The following is a 19,390-nucleotide window of genomic DNA, read 5'->3' on the forward strand; positions in this document are numbered from 1 at the left end:
AACTAGTCAGTTACAGGAAACATTACTCAAGGACAAACTTCTGGTTCCTCTTTCATAAGCTAAATCACAACAAAGCCTCGCTCAAGTTCTAGTACTTCCATGATCTTCTGGCCCCTCCTGTCCCGCTCCTGGACAGAATCACTGGCCTCATTCACACCTTGACTATTGTCACCTCTGATCTCCCACAGGGCATTAGACTAAATCTATTGGACTGAGTTCTGCCTCTTTTATAACCCCCAGGTACGTCCTAACACTGTTAGTACCTGGAGGGCAGAGCTACATCCCACTACCCCTGCCTGGCCCCAAACCACCATTCTGTAGCATTTTGAGGAAAAGCGATTCTCTCTGTGTGAGTCCAAACTGTCATGCAGCACAGTTAGGCCCCCTTCTCTGAGATGAAACCGGGTCCTCCCTGTAAACTCGCAGCAAAGCTCCATATTTGAGGCATGTCATTTCTGCTTTATTCCTACATCTCAAAAAAATATATATTTTTTTCTTCTCTTGTCCCTCAGTTGACCCTGCCCCTCTTACTGCTAGAAGATTCTTTACTCCTGCCACATTTCTCCCAAAGATGTTGCCTCCCCGCTCCACACTTTCTGCATACCACCATGAACGAATCCCACTCTATCCACAATCTTTATGCAAATGGCCTTTTCCACATCTCCCTCATCTGTAACCTAACTAAAATGTGCCCTTCCGCCCTCTTCAGTCCTCTTCAGTAACACATTTCGCAAAACAAGAGGGAGGGTTGGCTGGCCTCCTCCCATTACAATGTGCAAACCCAGGCTTTTCTGTTATCTTCTAATAGTTCATTCTCCACTGAGGCTCAAGCTATTCCCCACAACCTCCTGCCTCACCTCACTCCTGCCATCTGTGCCCGCTCCTTTCATTCATTAAGACTTCTGCGTCTGGCGACAGCTTACCTCTTCCCCCTGGCTCCTGTTATTTCGTCAAGGATTTGGTTTCAAATATTTTTAGTTCCAGAAACTTCCATTTTGTCAGTCTTCTATCCTAGCTAGAGTAACCCATTTGTTAACAGTTAACTAGTTCATTTGTTTATTCAGTCATTCATTTAAATGTTTAATAAGCCCCCAGAATATGATAGGAACATATGAAAGTGCCTGCTATTATTAGGTACAATAAGGAACAAGACAAACAGACACCTTCCTTTCATTGAGCTTGTATTAGTGAGGATAGATAATGAGGAGGAAAGTCTTCAAGGTTATGAAAATAATTCAAATGGAATCACGTGGTAGAGAGCGTCCTGAGAAAGCCTTTGTAAGGAGAGGACGTTTAAGGACAAATGTGAATGGGGAAGGCTGTGGGCTCCAAGGGAACTTAGCAGTCTGTGGTTGGAAAACACGCCAGAGTGAAGGAACATTAAAGGTGAGGTCATGAGGTCGAGCTGCAGGGGGAAGGTCAGGTTTAGGGGCCTCTGTAGACCAGAGTATGGGGTTTGCAACCCTGCCCATGAAACTCATTACAGCCTGAGCCGCCTCCTGCCGTATTATCCTATCAGCTTGTGTCTCCAAACACTACCTCCTGAGGTTGCCACCACTGTGCTCCCCCGATCGTGGATCTCCCAGATACCAATGATTACTCTGTACTTATTACAGGTTACCGTAATTGTGAGAGTCTGGGCTCTGCCTGCCGGCCTGAATGTTTTCCCAGTACCAGCCGATGAGTCTAGTCCCTGACCTCTACCCCTGCCCTCACTGAAGCAGTGGGCGGTTCTAGTTTGGAGTCTACTGGACATTGCTCAGCCCCTTATACCCAGCTCTGTCCGGAGAAGACATTGCTGAGCTCAGTACTTAGTGGAAACAGTAAAATACTAATGGTGTGGAGGGATTTAAGGATTTTTTCTTGAGGGTAGACTAAATAATACTTGAAAGACCTTCACACTTTTGAGAATCTGTAACTTAACGCCAATTTACTTTAGCTTTTAAAAAATGAGTGTGAGATTCTCATGGTAGGCACACTGGAACACCAGTAGTTATGGGTTTGGTTTGGTTTGGTATGGTTTGAACTGTAGGACTTTGTTTCTCAGCACTGTCATTATCACTGTCAGGAATGGGTTTCAGAAACCTCAAAAAAGTCATGGAAAAGAAAGGAAAAGAAACTCTTGAAGGAATTTCACTCTGTGAATCTAAAAGTTCCTTGTAGTCATCTTCAAGTGAGCTAGATCTCAAATGTTATTCTCTGTAGTCTTCACGAAAACTCGGACTAATGGTGTGACCCTGCTTGGAATATGACTTCTTGATTCTAGCGAAGTGTCAATCCCAGTCCCAAGACCCACCTGTAAGAATCAAATCAAATCAAATCAAATCAAAACTCATCTGTATTTTAAGTATCTACCATGTGCAAGACCCAAATTTAGATGTCAAAAAATAACAAGTAAATTTAGATCTGACACTCTTAATCTTGGGGAATAGTTTACTGTGTATTGTTTATGAATACATTGTTTATGCTATGTGAAAATTCGAGCCTGTTATTTTAAGATTCTTGAATGCTTATAAAAGTCCTTCCAGTGCAAGTATAAAGCAAGAAGGGAGAAAGATCAGACCTTTTCCCTAACACAGGAATGTCGTTTGTTAAATGGCAATCCCATGACATTTCAAGTAACCTTTTTACAGATTATTTTCCCCTTTTCTTAGCATGAATTGTCTAAACCTATCATAAAATCTTAAATATTCATAGATTCACACACTTAAAACGTATTTTCTTACAGAAGACGATTATTTTAACCCTGAGAACCTAGATGTGGTCAGTCTTTGCTGTCATCACTGTTGTCATCGTCATCATCATCTGACACCATAACCATATAAAGGTTCTAGTTTTCCTTCCAAGGTTCTTTTTTTCTTTTTCTTTTTCTTTTTTTTTTTTTTTTCGAGAGAGTGCAAGCAGAGGGTGTGGGGGGCAGAGGGAGAGAGAGAGAATCTTAAGCCGACTCGGTGCTGAGCATGGAGCCCAACACGGGGCTCAATCCCACGACCCTGTGATCATGATGCAAGCCGAAATCAAGAGTCGATGCTCAACCAACTGAGCCACCCAGGTGCGCATCCTTCCATGGCCCTTAAAACCCATGTCTAGCTTCCTTTCCAACCAGGGCCCAGCAGGATGGCTCCCACCAAGAAGGGTGGTAAGAAGAGGAAGGGTCGTTCGTTCTGCCATGAGTGAGGTGGTGACTAGAGAATACACCATCCACAGTCACAAGTGCATCATGAGTGGGTTTCAAGAAATGTGCCCCTTGGGCACTCAAAGAGACCCGGAAATTTGCCATGAAGGACATGGGAACTCCAGATGTGCACATTGACACCAGGCTCAACAAAGTTGTCTGGACCAAAGGAATAAGGAATGTTCCATACTGTACATCCATGTGCAGTTGTCCAGAAAACATAATGAGGAGGAAGATTTGACAAACAAGCTCTGTCCATTGGTTATCTATGGTACCTGTCACCACTTCTAAAATCTACAGTTAATGTTGGATGAGAACTAATCGCTGATTGCCAAATAAAGGGATAAAACAAGAAAAAAAAAGGTCTATTAGGATTTTTGGTAAATTACATTACATTTTTCCATTGACTCAAATTGTTTCACAGGTGATTTTAAGTATACTAGAGCTTCACTGTCAATGGCCACTTACTTATACTTTGATTCATCACAAGTCCAATTCCCCTCCTGTCAAATTTGGTTTACTAGTTTGTGAATTGTGACCAAAGATCTGGATTTCCAAAGATAATAGTAATAAATAACAAATAAGATTAAAGTTTAAGAATAAAGAAAAAAGTAAATTGGGGCTCCTGGGTGGCTCAGTGGATTAACCCTCTGCTTTCAGCTCAGGTCATGATCTCAGGGTCCTGGGATCAAGCCCCACATCGGGCTCTCTGCTCAGCAGGGAGCCTGCTTCCCTCTCTCTCTCTCTCTCTGCCTCTCTCTCTCTGTCTACTTGTGACCTCTGTCTAATAAATAAATTTTAAAATCTTTTAAAAAAAAGAATAAAGAAAAAAGTAATTTAATAGGAGGAAATTTGGATTTCTTCAAATTATAAATGACATTATTGGAAAATATCAAAAATTTACATTAACTCAATGGAGAACATAAAATGTTGTGGAAGATCTTCCCTAAAAGAATGTATCACATGAGAGATGCCTGGCTGGCTCAGCTGGTAGAGCATGCAACTCTTGATCTCAGGGTTCTGAGCTCAAGCCCCATAGTGAGTAAGCAGATTACTTAAAAATAAATAAGTGAAACAAAATGAAAAAAAATATGTCACATGAAATACGCTGCATATTTAAAACAGTCACATCTATGCAATGGAATACAAAGTAAGTGCATATGATTGAGGTAGATCAGTGTATGCTGGTATGGGTGTAAAGACAAGAGTTGACATGTTAATTGGAAGAGGTGAACAGAAACACTGCATGCCGTACATTTGTGTAAGAACTCTGAGAAACAAACTGAGGGTTTTGGAGGGGTGGGGGGTAGGGGGCTGGGTAAACCTGGTGGTGGGTATTATGGAGGGCACGTATTGCATGGAGCACTGGGTGTGGAGCATAAACAATGAATGCTGGAAGAGTGAAAAGAAATAAAAGAAAATGGGGGGGGGGGAAGAAAATGTATTTATGTCCCTTGCAGATTTGTATAATATTCTGCAAGATTAAAAAATACTGTCAAATTTTTACCTCTTGAGTGTAAAGAAGAGGGTTGTGAATGAATGCAGGGAGAGAGACTTGTAGCACATCTTTCTTAGTGATTGTCCTTTTTTTAAATGTGCAAATGTTCCTTCTACAATTAAAAACATGTGAAATGTTTTGATCTAATGAAGAATCTCTGAGGAGGAAGTCCGGGAAGAGGCAGTTTCCCGGGCTCTTCCTTGTCCTTCCTTCTCTGCACACAGAGCTGGTATAAAGGGTTGCTCCCTGAACCTGGAATGCTACCAATTCACCCCTTCTTGCCAAAAGTAACAAATTCTAGTGATAAAGAAACAGAGTTTGAGAACTGGAAGACGGCAAAAAGCAGTAGGAAGAGAAGAGAAGATCAAACAAAAAGGTGGGGCTGGGTGGCATTTATCCAAGTCCTGAGGGAAACAAGATGGAAGACCCACTGTCTCCTTCAGAGACGGCTTCACCTGTGCTCTGTAGGGTCTTCTATGTACCCATTATTGGCACAGAAACAAGGCAGAGAGGAAAGGCAGGTGGAGAAGAATGGAGGTGGGTGAGCAGTTAGATTGTGGAGATTTTAAGTGCTATTATTTTCTTCCCATAGGAGGAGGGAGTTGGGTAGATATTAAAAGCACTTTGGAGATCATTACAGAATTGAAGTGGCATCTCATGCATAAATACTGACACGTAATCTTCAGGGCAACCAGAAAAACAGGCCAGAGGGACACGGCTGTCTTGCAGTTGGAGTCTTGGTCTTCTTAGGAATCCCATACTCTCCTAGCTCCAACTAGGAAGGCTTAATATTCTGCTCCTTTAAGAAGTAACTCTGTCCCCTTTAGGGATTGCTTTTTGATGATGAACATATAGATCATCATCTCTGCATCTACATTCCTCTCCTAGGCAAACTTTGCATCTTGGCAAGGTTTGGATAATTCCGTAATACCCTGTCTTTAGGGCATTTTCTGTTCCTTCTTCCTGCTCACTACAGACAGTGCTGTGGTCAGACTATGTCCCCCGTCCTCCAAATTCATATGTTGGAGCTCTGACCACCTCCCCAAAGTGATGGTATTAGTAAATGAGACTGTTTTGAGGGGCTTAGGTCTTGAAGGTGGAGTCCTCATAAGTAGGATTAGTGCTCTTATAAAAGAGGCCCCCAGTGAGATCCCTCACTCCTCTGGGGGAGAGGGTATCCTCTCAGTAGCCATTAAATGCTTCAGCACAGTCTGGTGGTCCACCTTACTGCAAGGGGACAAGATTATATAATCTTCCCATTTGCCAGAAGGAAAGGAGTGAACATTAGTTCTACTACTGTAGGCCATTCAGCACAGTCTGGTGGTCCACCTTACTGCAAGGGGACAAGATTATATAATCTTCCCATTTGCCAGAAGGAAAGGAGTGAACATGAGTTCTACTACTGTAGGCCATTCAGCACAGTCTGGTGGTCCACCTTACTGCAAGGGGACAAGATTATATAATCTTCCCATTTGCCAGAAGGAAAGGAGTGAACATTAGTTCTACTACTGTAGGCCATTCAGCACAGTCTGGTGGTCCACCTTACTGCAAGGGGACAAGATTATATAATCTTCCCATTTGCCAGAAGGAAAGGAGTGAACATGAGTTCTACTACTGTAGGCCATTCAGCACAGTCTGGTGGTCCACCTTACTGCAAGGGGACAAGATTATATAATCTTCCCATTTGCCAGAAGGAAAGGAGTGAACATGAGTTCTACTACTGTAGGCCATTCAGCACAGTCTGGTGGTCCACCTTACTGCAAGGGGACAAGATTATATAATCTTCCCATTTGCCAGAAGGAAAGGAGTGAACATTAGTTCTACTACTGTAGGCCATTCAGCACAGTCTGGTGGTCCACCTTACTGCAAGGGGACAAGATTATATAATCTTCCCATTTGCCAGAAGGAAAGGAGTGAACATGAGTTCTACTACTGTAGGCCACTCTTTTGTTTCACTCTTCTTCCCACTCCACGTCACTAGCCTTCTTTCCAAAAGAAACAAACCAGAAGTCCAAACATGGAACTCACAGTCCTGACTCTGGGTAGTGCGTGGCAGTCTCTACATCAGGTTTCATGTGGCCCATCTTGAGCTACAGAACCATGAACTAACAGTAATAGATTAATCTGTCCCCCACAGGCAATGTACAGTGGAGGAACAGGGCCAGAACAACCACACAGAACACTCCATTCTGAGAGGGAGAAATGGAAGCCAGCAGGGGGCACTGACTGATGTGTTATGTTTCTGAAGCTATTCCTGGGCAAAAACACCAGAAGGGCCTCTTTCCTAGGCAAGGTGGGTGAAAAACATCTGTTGAATCTCTTGACTCCCCCCTCTGGAGGGTTTTCTTCTGTTGTCACCATTGGCCGTGTATTCAGTGGGTATACGCCCTTAGTTCATGTGCTACTTGTACAATGTTGGGAAACTACAAGTCCAGGGGGGTTATGATTCCTTTGACAGTAAATCTCTCCCAAAATTATTTAGTAAGCTTCTTGTCTCTTATTTCAGTAAACTGTAATTGCCGATACTGTTATAGATCTTTTTAAAACATGGTTCTCAGATCTACTATATTCTTTTGCCTTTTGCCCCATTCTGTCTCTCTCCCCTCTAACTTGTATGTATCTTTCTCTCTTGCCAGTACAGATACACTGAGTAAACATGAGACTATACCTTTCTGTGGGAAAGCTACACTTTTATTTCGATCTTTCTGAGGCGCTTTACCATTGTATATCTTAATTTTATCTTTGTCCCAAAGTTTCTGAAGTGATTGAGAGGTATTACCAATTGGTGTAAAAGCCATACTTTTAATTTGGCCTTTCCATCGGTTTACTTTAATGGACATTGCCCTTCAAGGTTTCCCCAAACTCTCTCTTTTAAAATTTTAGGGTCTAAAACCTGTCAAGTTTTCCAATTTTGCAAGCCCTCATTTTCCTGAAATATCTCTATTCCTTTTCATTTCCGCTTACAGATCAACCAATTCCTTTTTAAGCTTATAAAGTCTTTCCAAAACATAACCAGTAGCAACCAACACACTAGAAACGTGTTTTCTAAATTTTCCCCCTAGGGCCACATTTTCTTTAGCTGCACAATCTTTCCAAATTAATGCAGGAGTTAGTTTTATTAGCAGCCGAATGAGAGTTGCTGTCTCTCTAGACCTCCACTATCAGTTTCCATGCTGCTCACCACGAGACTGCCAAACTAATGTCACATATTTGGGGAAAGGAAGTGAAACCTCCATAAGAAACCTAGGAATAAATCAGAGAAAAAGTTATTTCCTCTTGGTTGTTGTCTACAGCTAAAGTAGAAAGAAAAATCCTTCCCTTCATTCATTTCCTTATGGGTGGGAATGGGGAGATAGTGGAGAAGTGGGGCAGACAGTGGGGAAGATGCGAGGTGATTTTTATCGAGGAAGAATCCTGCATCAAATACCAGTATTTGGTCCGAACTAGTCACCAGCCTCCAACAATTGGCAAGGGAAGGGGGCAGTATGGTCCTCTCCTATGCATTAAAGGCAGAGAGAACTGGACATGCGTGAGCATAGGAAGTCTACCGTGTGTTGTGCGATCAGTTTTTCTAAATTCCCCCATCCACCCTTTAATCTTTTGTAGCCTCTTGCATGACAGCATCAGAATCTTTAATTTACTACATACTATTTTTTCATCTCCCCAACTAGATTATATATTTCATGAAGGCAAGGGTCATGCTTAGTTTAATCCCTTTTGGGTTACACAGGTCTTAGCCTCGTGCCCAGGACATTATAGGGGTTCAGTAAATATCTGTGGGTGCGATGAGTGAATCAATCAATGAACGGATGAACGAATGAGTGAGAATCAGACTTGGATTTTCTCTTCTCCTACTGCAGAGTCAGGATCATGTCTTTGCTCAGCTGAGAACTTGACCCCTTCTACAGAGATCCTGCCTGATTGCCAACCTTGTGACAGACAGAAGGAGGAGCAGACCCAGGGAGGAGCAGGACAACACCATGGAGAAGACAGGGCCATGGGACAGGTTCCAGGTGCAGCTGAAGGGCCATCTGGACACCCACTCCCATTCACTTGCGTCAGAGTGACCAAGCCCCAGGAGGGGGCGGTGAGCTGCAGGTGCTGGCACAGGAGGGACTCTCCCACCACTTCCTCCTTCCTGCCCAGCTCAGCCTGTTTACTCAGCAGAGCTGCCTGGCACAGAGAGGGCCCTCACCTTCCCCACCACCAGCCCCATTCGTCCACCATCTTCCCCTGCCTTGCTTAACTGAATTTCTCAAGGGAGGCATTTTTCTTTTTACTTTAGCTGTAGACAGCAACCAAAGGTAAGTAACTATTTTTCTATATTTAATTATTAGATTGCCTTAAAAAGGTTTCACTTCCTTTCTTGGAAGCCATGAGCTAAGCAGCAATAGGGTTTGTTGACACCTAATCGCCAGCTTGGCTGTTATGACTGCACTCTAGCACGCTGACCCCCTCCAGCCAGGCACCTGACGAACCTTACTCAGTTAACTTAAGCTAGACTCCTGGGTCTCCTCCTAACTTGGTGACTGTTCAGCTAAGTGTCCCTACCAGGCTCCTCCTCACAACCACTGATATCGGTACTCGCGAGAATTCAATCCTCTCCACCTGGAGCCACCACTAGCTAGATCTATGATCTTGGGCAAGCTTTTGACCTCTCTGTGCCTCAGTTCTTTCATCTGTAAAATGAAAATAACAGTATTCTGTGACTCCTTGGGCCGTTGTGAAGATGAAATGAGTTGATACATTTAACATTCTTTTTTTTAAATTTTATTAAGTTTTTTAAAATTCCAGTAGAGTTAACATACATTGATCTATCCGTTTCGGACGTACGACATAGTGATTCGATAATTCTGTGTCCTGCTCAGTGCGCATCCGTGCACTCTGCCTCCCCATCAACTATCCCCATCCCACCACGCCCCTGCCTCTGGTAAGCCTCGGTTTGTTCTCTATAGTTAAGAGTTTGCATCTTGGTTTCTCTCTCTCTCTCTTTTTCCTGTGTTCATTTGTTTTGTTTCTTAAATTTCACGGATGAGTGAGATCATACAGGATTCATCTTTCTCTTATTTTGCGCAGTATTATGCTAACTCCATCCATGTTGCTACAAAGGGCAAGATTTCATTCTTTTTATGGCTGAATAATATTCCCTCATGTGTATATACCACGTTTTCTTCAGCCATTCATCCATCACTGGATACTTGGGCTGTTCCATTGTTCGGCTATCATTAATAATGCTTCATTAAACATAGGGGTGCATGTATCCTTTCAAATTAGTGTCTGCATATTCTTTGGGTCAATACTTTGTTGATAGTGCCGCCATAAACACTAGGGTACATGTGCCCCTTCAAAGCAGCCTTTTTTTTTTTTTTTATCCTTTGGGTACATACCTAGTAGTGCAATTGCTGGGTCATAGGTAGGGTAGCTCTATTTTTAATTTCTGAGGAATTTCCACGCTGTTTTCCACAGTGGCTGCACCAGTTTGCATTCCCACCAGCAGTGCACAAGGTTTCTTTTTCTCCACATCCTCCCCAACGCTTGTGTTTCTTGAGATATATGTAGCATTCTTAGACTAGTCCCTGTCAGGAAGTGCCGTCCGTCAATGACTGTTTTTCTTTTTTCACATATCTTTGACAACCAATTGTACGTTACCATTTCACACCTTTCCCTCCAGCCTGTCCCCTCCCAAGTTCTCAACAGGCTTTTCTGATTGCCTCACAGACATTTCTGCTTATAGGTGCAGAAGTCACCTCAAACCCAAAATAGAACTCATTTCTCCCCCTAAAACTTACTTCTCCCCCAGAATTTTTCTGTGACTTAAGGATATCAATCTTTTAAGCTGGAAAACTCAGAGTCACCTGTAGGTGCCACTCCATTTCCTACACAGCTCCACGCCGCCTCAGGACCATCCCTCGGATCAGACCTCTTCTCCCTCACGGGAAGTGGACCAGGCCACTATTTCCTCGCTCCCCTCGGGTGGATGCCACGCACTGCTATCAGAGTTCACGTCCTGAAAGAAATTGAAGTCGGCTGGAGAAACTGTTCTGCACATGTGAGTAGGACACAAAGCACAAAAAGCTCATGGCAGTAGTGTTCGTGTTGGTCAAGAACTCGTTTAAAAAAGTCAAAGAACAAATATCCGACAGCATCATACAAGAGAAATTGCAAAGTATTCAGACAGGAGAAGGCTGGTCAGCAGTTCACATAAATAAACGGCCGTGACAGCAACAATCAACAAGCACGAATGTTACAGACATTATGCAGAGCAGTAACAATCAAACACAAGGAAAATTTTAAGTGCCATTCCATTTACAAAAACTTCGCAAGCAGTTAAAAGGAAATGTTATTTTCTGAGGAAGTATATACAAGTAATGAAACAGTAAAGAAAAACCAAGTAGTGATAAGGGTCACAAAGACAGTGGTTATTGTCTTTGGGGGCTTGAGTGGGATTATAACTTGGGTAGAAAGAAGGACTGAGTGTTCACAGTGTTATATTTCTATACCAGAGTGCGGGGTACAGAACTGTTGGCTTTATAACTATGCTTTATACAGCATGTTTGTTTTAGTAGTCTTCTGACCGTGGGTTATATTTCTCAACTTCTGAGGCAGAAAAAAAAAGAAATCCAATTATACTATTTTCCAGTTGAAAACCCCCAATACTCCCATTGTCAAGAAAACAAGTTCCATATTCGCTGTGTGGTCACAGAAGCTTTTCCCAGTGCTGCTCCGGACACCTCTGTCCCCCCCATCCCATGCACCCCGGTTTCCAACAGCACTGACCCCCTGCATTACTCATACTTACGTACCAGAGTGTTCTCCAGTTGTGTGCCCTTTCGCTTGCCCCTGTGGCTGCTCTGAACGACGTTTCTCTGTTCTTTACCCGTCAAACCCCTCTTTTGATTCTTTGTCCAGTGTCATCTCTTCACTGACGCTATCCTCACAACCCCCAAGCAGACTTAGTGGTTCTGTTTCCTTGCTCCCACACTCTTAAAAAATACAATAACTTGCAATAGTTCTTAAGGTGCCTATTGCAACATTCCTTTCTGGAATTCTTTTTTTTTTTTTTTTTTTAAGATTTTATTTATTTGTTTGACAGAGAGAGAGATCACAACTAGGAAAGAGGCAGGCGGGGCGGCGGGGGTGGGGGGGGAGCAGGCTCCCTGCTGAGCAGAAAGCCCAATGCGGGGCTCAATCCCAGGACCCCGAGATCATGACCTGAGCCGAAGGCAGAGGCTTTACCCACTGAGCCACCCAGGTGCCCCCCTTTCTGGAATTCTTTCTCTCCTACTAATCAGGGAGCCCCCCGAGGACCAGGACCTCTTCATATTCATCAGTGTCACTCAGGAAAGTCAGTCATTCCCCGTCCACAGCTCTTCTCACTCCCGAAGGAGCCCTCACCACACTGCATATTGGCTTTCTCTCCTTACACCGCTGTCTCAATGGATGTCATACAATTTTTGTGAGAATTAAACGTGAGACAGTGAAAAGAACCCAACAGTTTCAGTTACATTTTATACGATTTTTTGGCAGTAGTAACTCAGAAATGTGCTAGAGGGCGCTAATTCACTGCCCTAATAGGCTATTGCGCTTTTTGGGGTGTTAACCCTTGACTGGGTCCTCTAACAGAGACCAAAGAAACTTCAGTAAACAAATTATCAGCCATCTCTATTCTGTGAAATAAATGATATAGTTCAGGAATTTAAGTCTGCAACTCACTTGAGATTATTTGGGGGAAGAACAGCTGGATCGGTGACATCATAAACTTGTTTTCATCCCTGTTTGTTTATTCCCCAACCGGGGCTGGTCCAGCTTGCAATGTAAATGTCAAAGCAATTAGCATTGATTTTGGTGATGCCTTCATCCGCACTAAAGTGAAGAAATGCCAAACAAGGTGTTTCCTCAACTGTGAAACAAGAGGTTTTGACTAGACCCTCTTCAGGGTCCCTTTCAACTCTACCATTCTGTAATACACAATTCTAGTTCTAGAAGGAAACAGGTGTGATCTCTAAAAATACAAATATTCAACCAAAAAGTGAAAAGTTTAATCAAAAGTGAAAAGTCACTGTTTAAATTTTCCCAACTGGAAGACAAAACAAAACAACAGTTACATTGTTCCTTCCATAGAATGCTGGGGTTTAAAAAGCAGTATGAAGGCACCTGGGTGGCTCAGTGGGTTAAAGCCTCTGCCTCTGGCTCAGGTCATGATCCCAGGGTCCTGGAATCAAGCCCCGCATCAGGCTCTCTGCTCAGCCAGGGAGCCTGCTTCCTTCTCTCTCTCTGCCTGCCTCTCTGCCTACTTGTGATCTCTGCCTGTCAAATAAATAAATAAAATCTTTAAAAAAAAAAAGAAGAGGATGATAAAGTAGGCTTATTTTACGTCAAGTAACAGCCAGCCAATCGAAAGCATTATATGATGTCACTCATTTCAACCACCTGAGAAACCGCATTTATGAGTAAGAGCAAAGTCCAGATAATAACACTAAGCTAAGAGATGACTATGAAGAAATTAGCAAATAATTTGATTTTATGTTAATGAAGCATTTCTACTTTATACAAATCAAAGTGACTCACAGTTTGGGTATAAGATGAGACCAGAAACCATGCAAAAGTCTGACTTTGCATTGATGGCATATCATGCTCTCTGTAAGCTGTGCTGCGGGATCGTAAAGTATGACAAGTACTTGTAATTTCCAAAATATGGGGATGTCTTTTAGAGGAGGGGAGGCAGAGTGGGTCCCAAGCAGGTACCACAGTAAAAATACGGCTTCAGTGGGTGACGCGGTACATGCTTAGAAGGGTATTCGTTACAGTGGAAAAAGCATGGGGAACAGGAGCTGTGGCAGAAGACAGGAAAGAGCCCAAGACTGAGCCAGATGCTAAGAAGGATAAGGAGGGAGCAAAGCAAAATGAAAGAGAGGCAGCAGGAGAGGCACCAATTCTGTCTGAGGACCCCCTCACCCAGATCAGAAAACTTCACCGGGTGGCAAATCAGCCACACTCCAGAGCTGCTCCTGGAACATGGATGGGCTTCAAGCCTGGATTAAGAGGGAGGGTTTAGACTGGTCTAGGAAGAAGCCCCAGATATCCTGTGCCTCAGAGAGACCGAATGTTCAGAGGACAAACTATCGGCTGAACTTCATGAGCTACCCGAACTATCCCATCAGCCCTGGTGAACACCGTCGGACGAGGAAAGGTACAGGATACAAGGTGCAGGTCTGTTCCTCTACCAGCACCCACTCAAAGTCTCCCATGGCACTGGGCTCATGGAACATGATCAGGAAGGCTGAGTGACTGTGGCCAGATTTGACACATTTGTTCTGGAACAGCTGATGTACCCAAAGCAGGTAGAGGTCTAGAGTCCCAGTGGAGCTGGGAGGCAGCCGTTTGCAAGTTCTGGAAGGTTTGGCTTTCTGCAAGCCCCCTGTGCTACGTGAAGACCCCAGTGTGGCTCATGAAGAAATCCACCTTCTCTACCCCAAGGGAAACAAAAAGAAGGTTGATTTCACTCCACAAGAACATCAAGGCTTTGGGAAATTGCTAAGGCTGTGCTACTGCGGACGGTTTGGGACACCCCTACTCCAACACCGCCTATGCCTACACCCTCTGGGCCCACGTGATGAATGCTCAGTCCAAAAACGTTGGTTGGCCCCGAGATTACTGTCTCTTACCTTGCACTTTGTGACAGCAAGATCCATTCCAAGGCCCAGGGCACCGAACACTGTCGCATCACCCTAAACCTAGCACCGTGACACCTCCCCTAAATTACTTTAAGCCTGGGAAATAAGCCCTCCAAGCTAGCTTTAAAACATAGTCTCCTACCACCAACTTCTTTAAAAACTGCTATCTGGAGAAATCTGCATGTATTTCCTTTCTAAAAATGTGAATCCTTCAATCTGGCTTCTAGTGACACTTAGGTTTCCTTTAAACCCATTTTTTTCCCTCTCTCTCTCTCATATATACTTCCTTTGAACTGTCTGCAGGAAAATAGAGCCATTGCTTCAAAAAAATGAATAAAATAAAATATAGGGATATCTTTTAGTCTATCTAACTTTTTAAAGTCTATTTTGACAAAAAAAATTTGCTTACTCTGTTCAGTATCACAAGATTAAAGGTAAAAATTGCAGCGAGATTTTAAGCTTCAGCATATCTATGCTCATCACTCAATAGTTTAAATTATTATAATGTGGCATTTTGAACATTTCAAATAATTAAAAGAAGTATTAAAATGTTGTATTTTTGAGCTTCGTCACACGGCCCATAATAATTGCTGGGTATCTGGTCCCATTTGTTGATCTCTCTGAGCCTCGCTTCCTAATTTATGACAGGGCTGTAGCTTATATCTTCCTTACCTCCTTACTGAATTGGTGTGCAATCGTGTGCAAAATTCTTGCTCTAAAGTTCTTAGTAAGATGGCTGTAGTTACCGTCACTAGCCAGTACGCTTTAACAACATCATGGCATAAGTAAGAACAAAGCTGTGTTTTCATGAATTATTGCACATTTCATAAAATAAGTCTCATATTGGGGCACCTTATATCCCATTTTAAAAACACAACTCAGTTTGCAGAATTATTAAGTACTCTTTCATTCCCTATTTCTTCCCCTGGCATCCAAATTATTTTTTTTAATCAAAAATGACCTCGCCTAAGCAGTGAATTCACAGAGGTCCTCTCATCACCTATAAGACTTGTAAAAACACCCCTGGAGCAGCACAGAAAGGCTATTTAGAAGTAGAGAAAACGTGTGTAAATTCTGGGAGCGACTCCTCTTGCCGGTTTCCCTGGGGAAGGCAGCTGTACACGCAGCTCGACTGGGCGCGGGCGGAGGTGTGGCTGCAAAGCCCGCGGACAGTCCAGCGTCCCCGCACCCGCGCCGCACTGTCCCCTGCTGGTCAGGACGTCAGCTGTGCGGGCGGCGCCCGGCTTGCTGGAATTGCACAATGCCCCGAACTCCAAAGGCGTCTTCACGGGCAGTTCCCGGAGCTTAGCAACCGTCTGCCGATGACTGGTGGTTTACAACATCCCACACAAATGGTGTGTTATTTTAAGTCGCGCTGTGGCATCTGGGCTTTCTAGCCCCCCGAGACCACCACGTGTGTAACAGCCATACAGCAGCTGCCTGTGGGCCGCGTTAGCTTCTGTCTCTCTCAGCGCCCTGTCCTGGAGGTTGAATTTTCCAACCACCACGCAGCCCGGAGGGGGCAATGTTGGAACAGCTCTGGGATCTCGCTCGAGCATCTCTCTGGGCCAAAGTTCACGGCTACGTGGGAGGTTCCTGACGTTCTTGTGCTGGCTGCAGCTCTGTGCCTTAAGGTCTTCTGAGAGCACTGTGGTCTGGGCTCCATTCATGCATTTAGGCAGTTCCTCAAGTGTTTTGTGGTGTTGTTGTTGTTTTTTTTTTTAATAAGATTTTGTTTATTTATTTGTCTAATAGAGAGGAGAGAGCAGAAGCTGGGGGAGCAGCAGGCAAAGGGAGAAGCAGGCTCTCCGTGCAGCAAGGAGCCTGATGTGGGGCTCGATACCGGGACCCTGGGATCATGACCTGAGCCAAAGGCAGACACTTTAATCCACTGAGCCACCCCGGCACCCCTCCTCAAGCGTTTTTTGAATACCATGTGTGTGCCAGGCACTGTGCAAGGATCATGCACATACAACGAGCAGGGGACCCAACCCCGGCCCTCAAGGAGGGTAGCCTAGTGGGGAAGTCAGAGTAGTGATTCTTATGTTCTCTTTGTGTCTTCTAAGTGTGAGCTACCCGAGGGCAGTATTCAATAACAGTAATGTTTTGAGTTGTTATTGCAATTTATATTTCAACTTTGATGAAAAGTTCTACAAATTCATCTTTCAAAATAATTACGTTGTCCTTCAGTCTTTTTTGTATCAGGAACAGAGCTTTGAATATATACAGTGTTCCAAGGATTCTCCCCAAAACTCTAATAAATGGCACGGATGCATCCTTCTGTCATTACAAGAAATTCCTTTGAGAGTGGGGGTGAAGGAGCTAAGAAGTCAGGATTGTCTGCATAGGAAGGCAATAAATTTATTTTACTGGATGTCTCTTATCCTGGACAAAATTAAACCGTGGTAAACAACACGTGCTGAAAAGTGAAAAGTAGAGAAGACTGACAAGATGTTCCCTCCACAGAGAAAGTTAGTTCCTGTTCCTGTACTTTGTTTGAAAGAAAATGAAGGTGCCTAAACCATTGGTAACATTTCTTGTTCAGAATATAATTCCTAAATCACTTCTCATTGTTTAATTTGGAAAGTGTGAGCTAACTGAAATGTTTTTAGAAGCTTTTACCTTTTTTTTAACATCTTAATTTTATTTTTTCAGTGTTCCCAGATTCATTGTTTATGTACCACACCCAGTGCTCCATGCAATACGTGCCCTTCTTAATACCATAGGAAAATCCCCATAAAAACCAAAGCCTCAAAGGCCCATCTTAAAACATTAACATTTCCCTTAGGACCCGCCTTTAAAATTATGTGATCCTTCTATGGATCCCTCTCTAGACTTGGAGTTTTGGAGCTGATTATCTCCTACCTGTGGAAGGAGCCAGACTATGGAAATAGCTTCCTATCTCTTCCCCATTGGGTCCATCCTCTTTGTCTTTCTAAAATGCAAATCCGGTTATTTAAAAAGAAAATCCTTCAGTGGCTGTGCATGGCCTGCAATGATCTCCCACCAGAGGGGGAACCTCCCGCTAGACTGAGTGTATGGGAAATGGGAGCACATCAGCGCCACCTCAAGGATTTTTCAACCCCCCACCCCCACCCCCACCACACACGTGTAAGACATCATCACCTTCCCTCTTTCGAGTCCTTTCGGCCACCACATCCACATAACCCACCTGGTGAAACTCACTGCCATGTTGGCTCAGCGATGAGCATTCTTTGTCTCCCTCGGTTACACTAAAGCATGAAAAAGCCTGAGGAGCCCTCACTGCAGAATCAAGTCCCAATTCCTCAACATGGCATACAAAGTTCCCTTTAACATCCTCCTGGCTTTCCATTCCAGTCTCATCTGCAACCACTCCCCATTTCGCGCTCTATGGGCCAACCACACCAGTCTGGGTAAGTTCTTGAACAAGACCTGGTTTTTCAGACTCGTGTCTTGTATCATTTCAGACTTGTGTCCATTTACCCAGAATTCCTTTCCCCACTCACACAGTAATGATTTTCCATTTAACCTATAAGAAGCCGGGTGGCTATCTTCCTCCAGAGCCCATTCCTGGATTCTAGGACCAACTGGGTGTTTAGACAAAATATCTGAGCTCCTGGACTCACCTCCCCCTAGCTATTCCAGCTAAAGCTGGCCACATCTCAGTTATCCGTAACGCCATTCTTCCGGCTGACTTCTCACCTCAAAATTCAAGTCTTTGTTACAGCCTATGAGGGCACGTGCGATCAGATCTCGCTTCCCACCATCCTCCCTCTCCCACTCCGCTCCAGCCACGCCGGCCTCCTGTCCCTGAAGCACACTGAACACCTACTGAAAGAAGTTGGATGAATGGTAATGTCACTGAAGAGGAGGCCGAAATCCTAGCCAGCAAGAGAATAGGGTTGTCGTCAACAGCAACAAGCCGGTTTGCTCTGCGGGGCTGCAACCAGGCTCAGGAATTGGCAGCAGGTACCTCTGACGGGGAACGCAGCTGGACGTGGAAAGTAGGGCTGCGGCAGGCAGAGCTTACTCGGACTCCAGCCCAAGATGAGGTTTTGACTCCCTAGAGACACCGAGAAGAGGGATTCTGGTTTAAAGACATAGCACAGCTGACAGTGGACATGCTGTACTTCATCAGAGGGTAAGGGGGACCTCTAGCTCCCTTCCTCCATGACTCTGAGAGCACGAGCAGTCCGGCCTTTTAAGTACCTCCTCCTGCAGGCTCCCTCCACTGAGGTCACCAGGGAAGACAATGAAGACTTTCTCTGGTTCCCGTTGCGCTGTGCAGGGGAAGACTCAGTAATATTTAGGAAGTCATGGCTCCATGCCTTCACAATTCTGAGGAAAAGTGATTTCCAACCTACACTTGTTGGTTAGATCAAGTGAAGGAGAGAACAAACAGTTTCTTCAGCTATGCAAAGGGGCAAGATATTTACTGCTCATGCGTTCTTCTTCGGAAATCGCAGGGAATATATGTTCCACTAAGATGAGATATTAATCAAGAAAAAGGAAGCACAGGGCTCAGGAAACAGATTTGGCCAACAAAAGGCATTGAGAATCCTCAGAATGATGGGGAAAGGAGATCTGAGGACAACCAACACAGGAGGAGAGCTGATCCCAAGAACAAGAAGAACCACCTAATTACATAGAAGTGATTGAACAGAGTGAAGAGATTCCCACGCATATTGGAAAAGTTTGAGGATAAAATGAAATGGGTTGGAAACTAAGCAAATGAAAAAAAAAAAAAGAAAAGAAAAAGAAATAGTCCTCAACTTTGGGGAAACCAAAGTTCTGCATGAAAGGAAGTAAGACGGTATTCTACGTGGCTAACCGGCAAGTCCTGTTGACCGTAATTACGGCATGTAAATACCGAATACTGATGTAACCGAAACTATGGTTGCTGTGTTGGAACGTTAGGGGTAAATGAAACAGGTGTGAAGAGAGGGGAGATGGACAAGAGAGCTAAATCCTCTTCTTCCCTGGTAGGAAGATTTAGACTTTACCGTAAACAAGGACATCATGGACACAACAGCTAAGGCGATCAGAAATTGGTTACTTTCA

The 19,390-nt window shown here is 44.0% G+C and overlaps 1 pseudogene; it reads left to right on the forward strand.

The window, feature by feature from the left end:
* The first annotated feature begins 13,022 nt into the window (after positions 1-13,022).
* LOC116588076 lies at positions 13,023-14,778 on the forward strand (annotated as a pseudogene).
* The last annotated feature ends 4,612 nt before the right edge of the window (positions 14,779-19,390 follow it).

This window comes from Mustela erminea, chromosome 4 (genome assembly GCF_009829155.1).
Source record: "Mustela erminea isolate mMusErm1 chromosome 4, mMusErm1.Pri, whole genome shotgun sequence".
Lineage (NCBI taxonomy): Eukaryota > Metazoa > Chordata > Mammalia > Carnivora > Mustelidae > Mustela > Mustela erminea.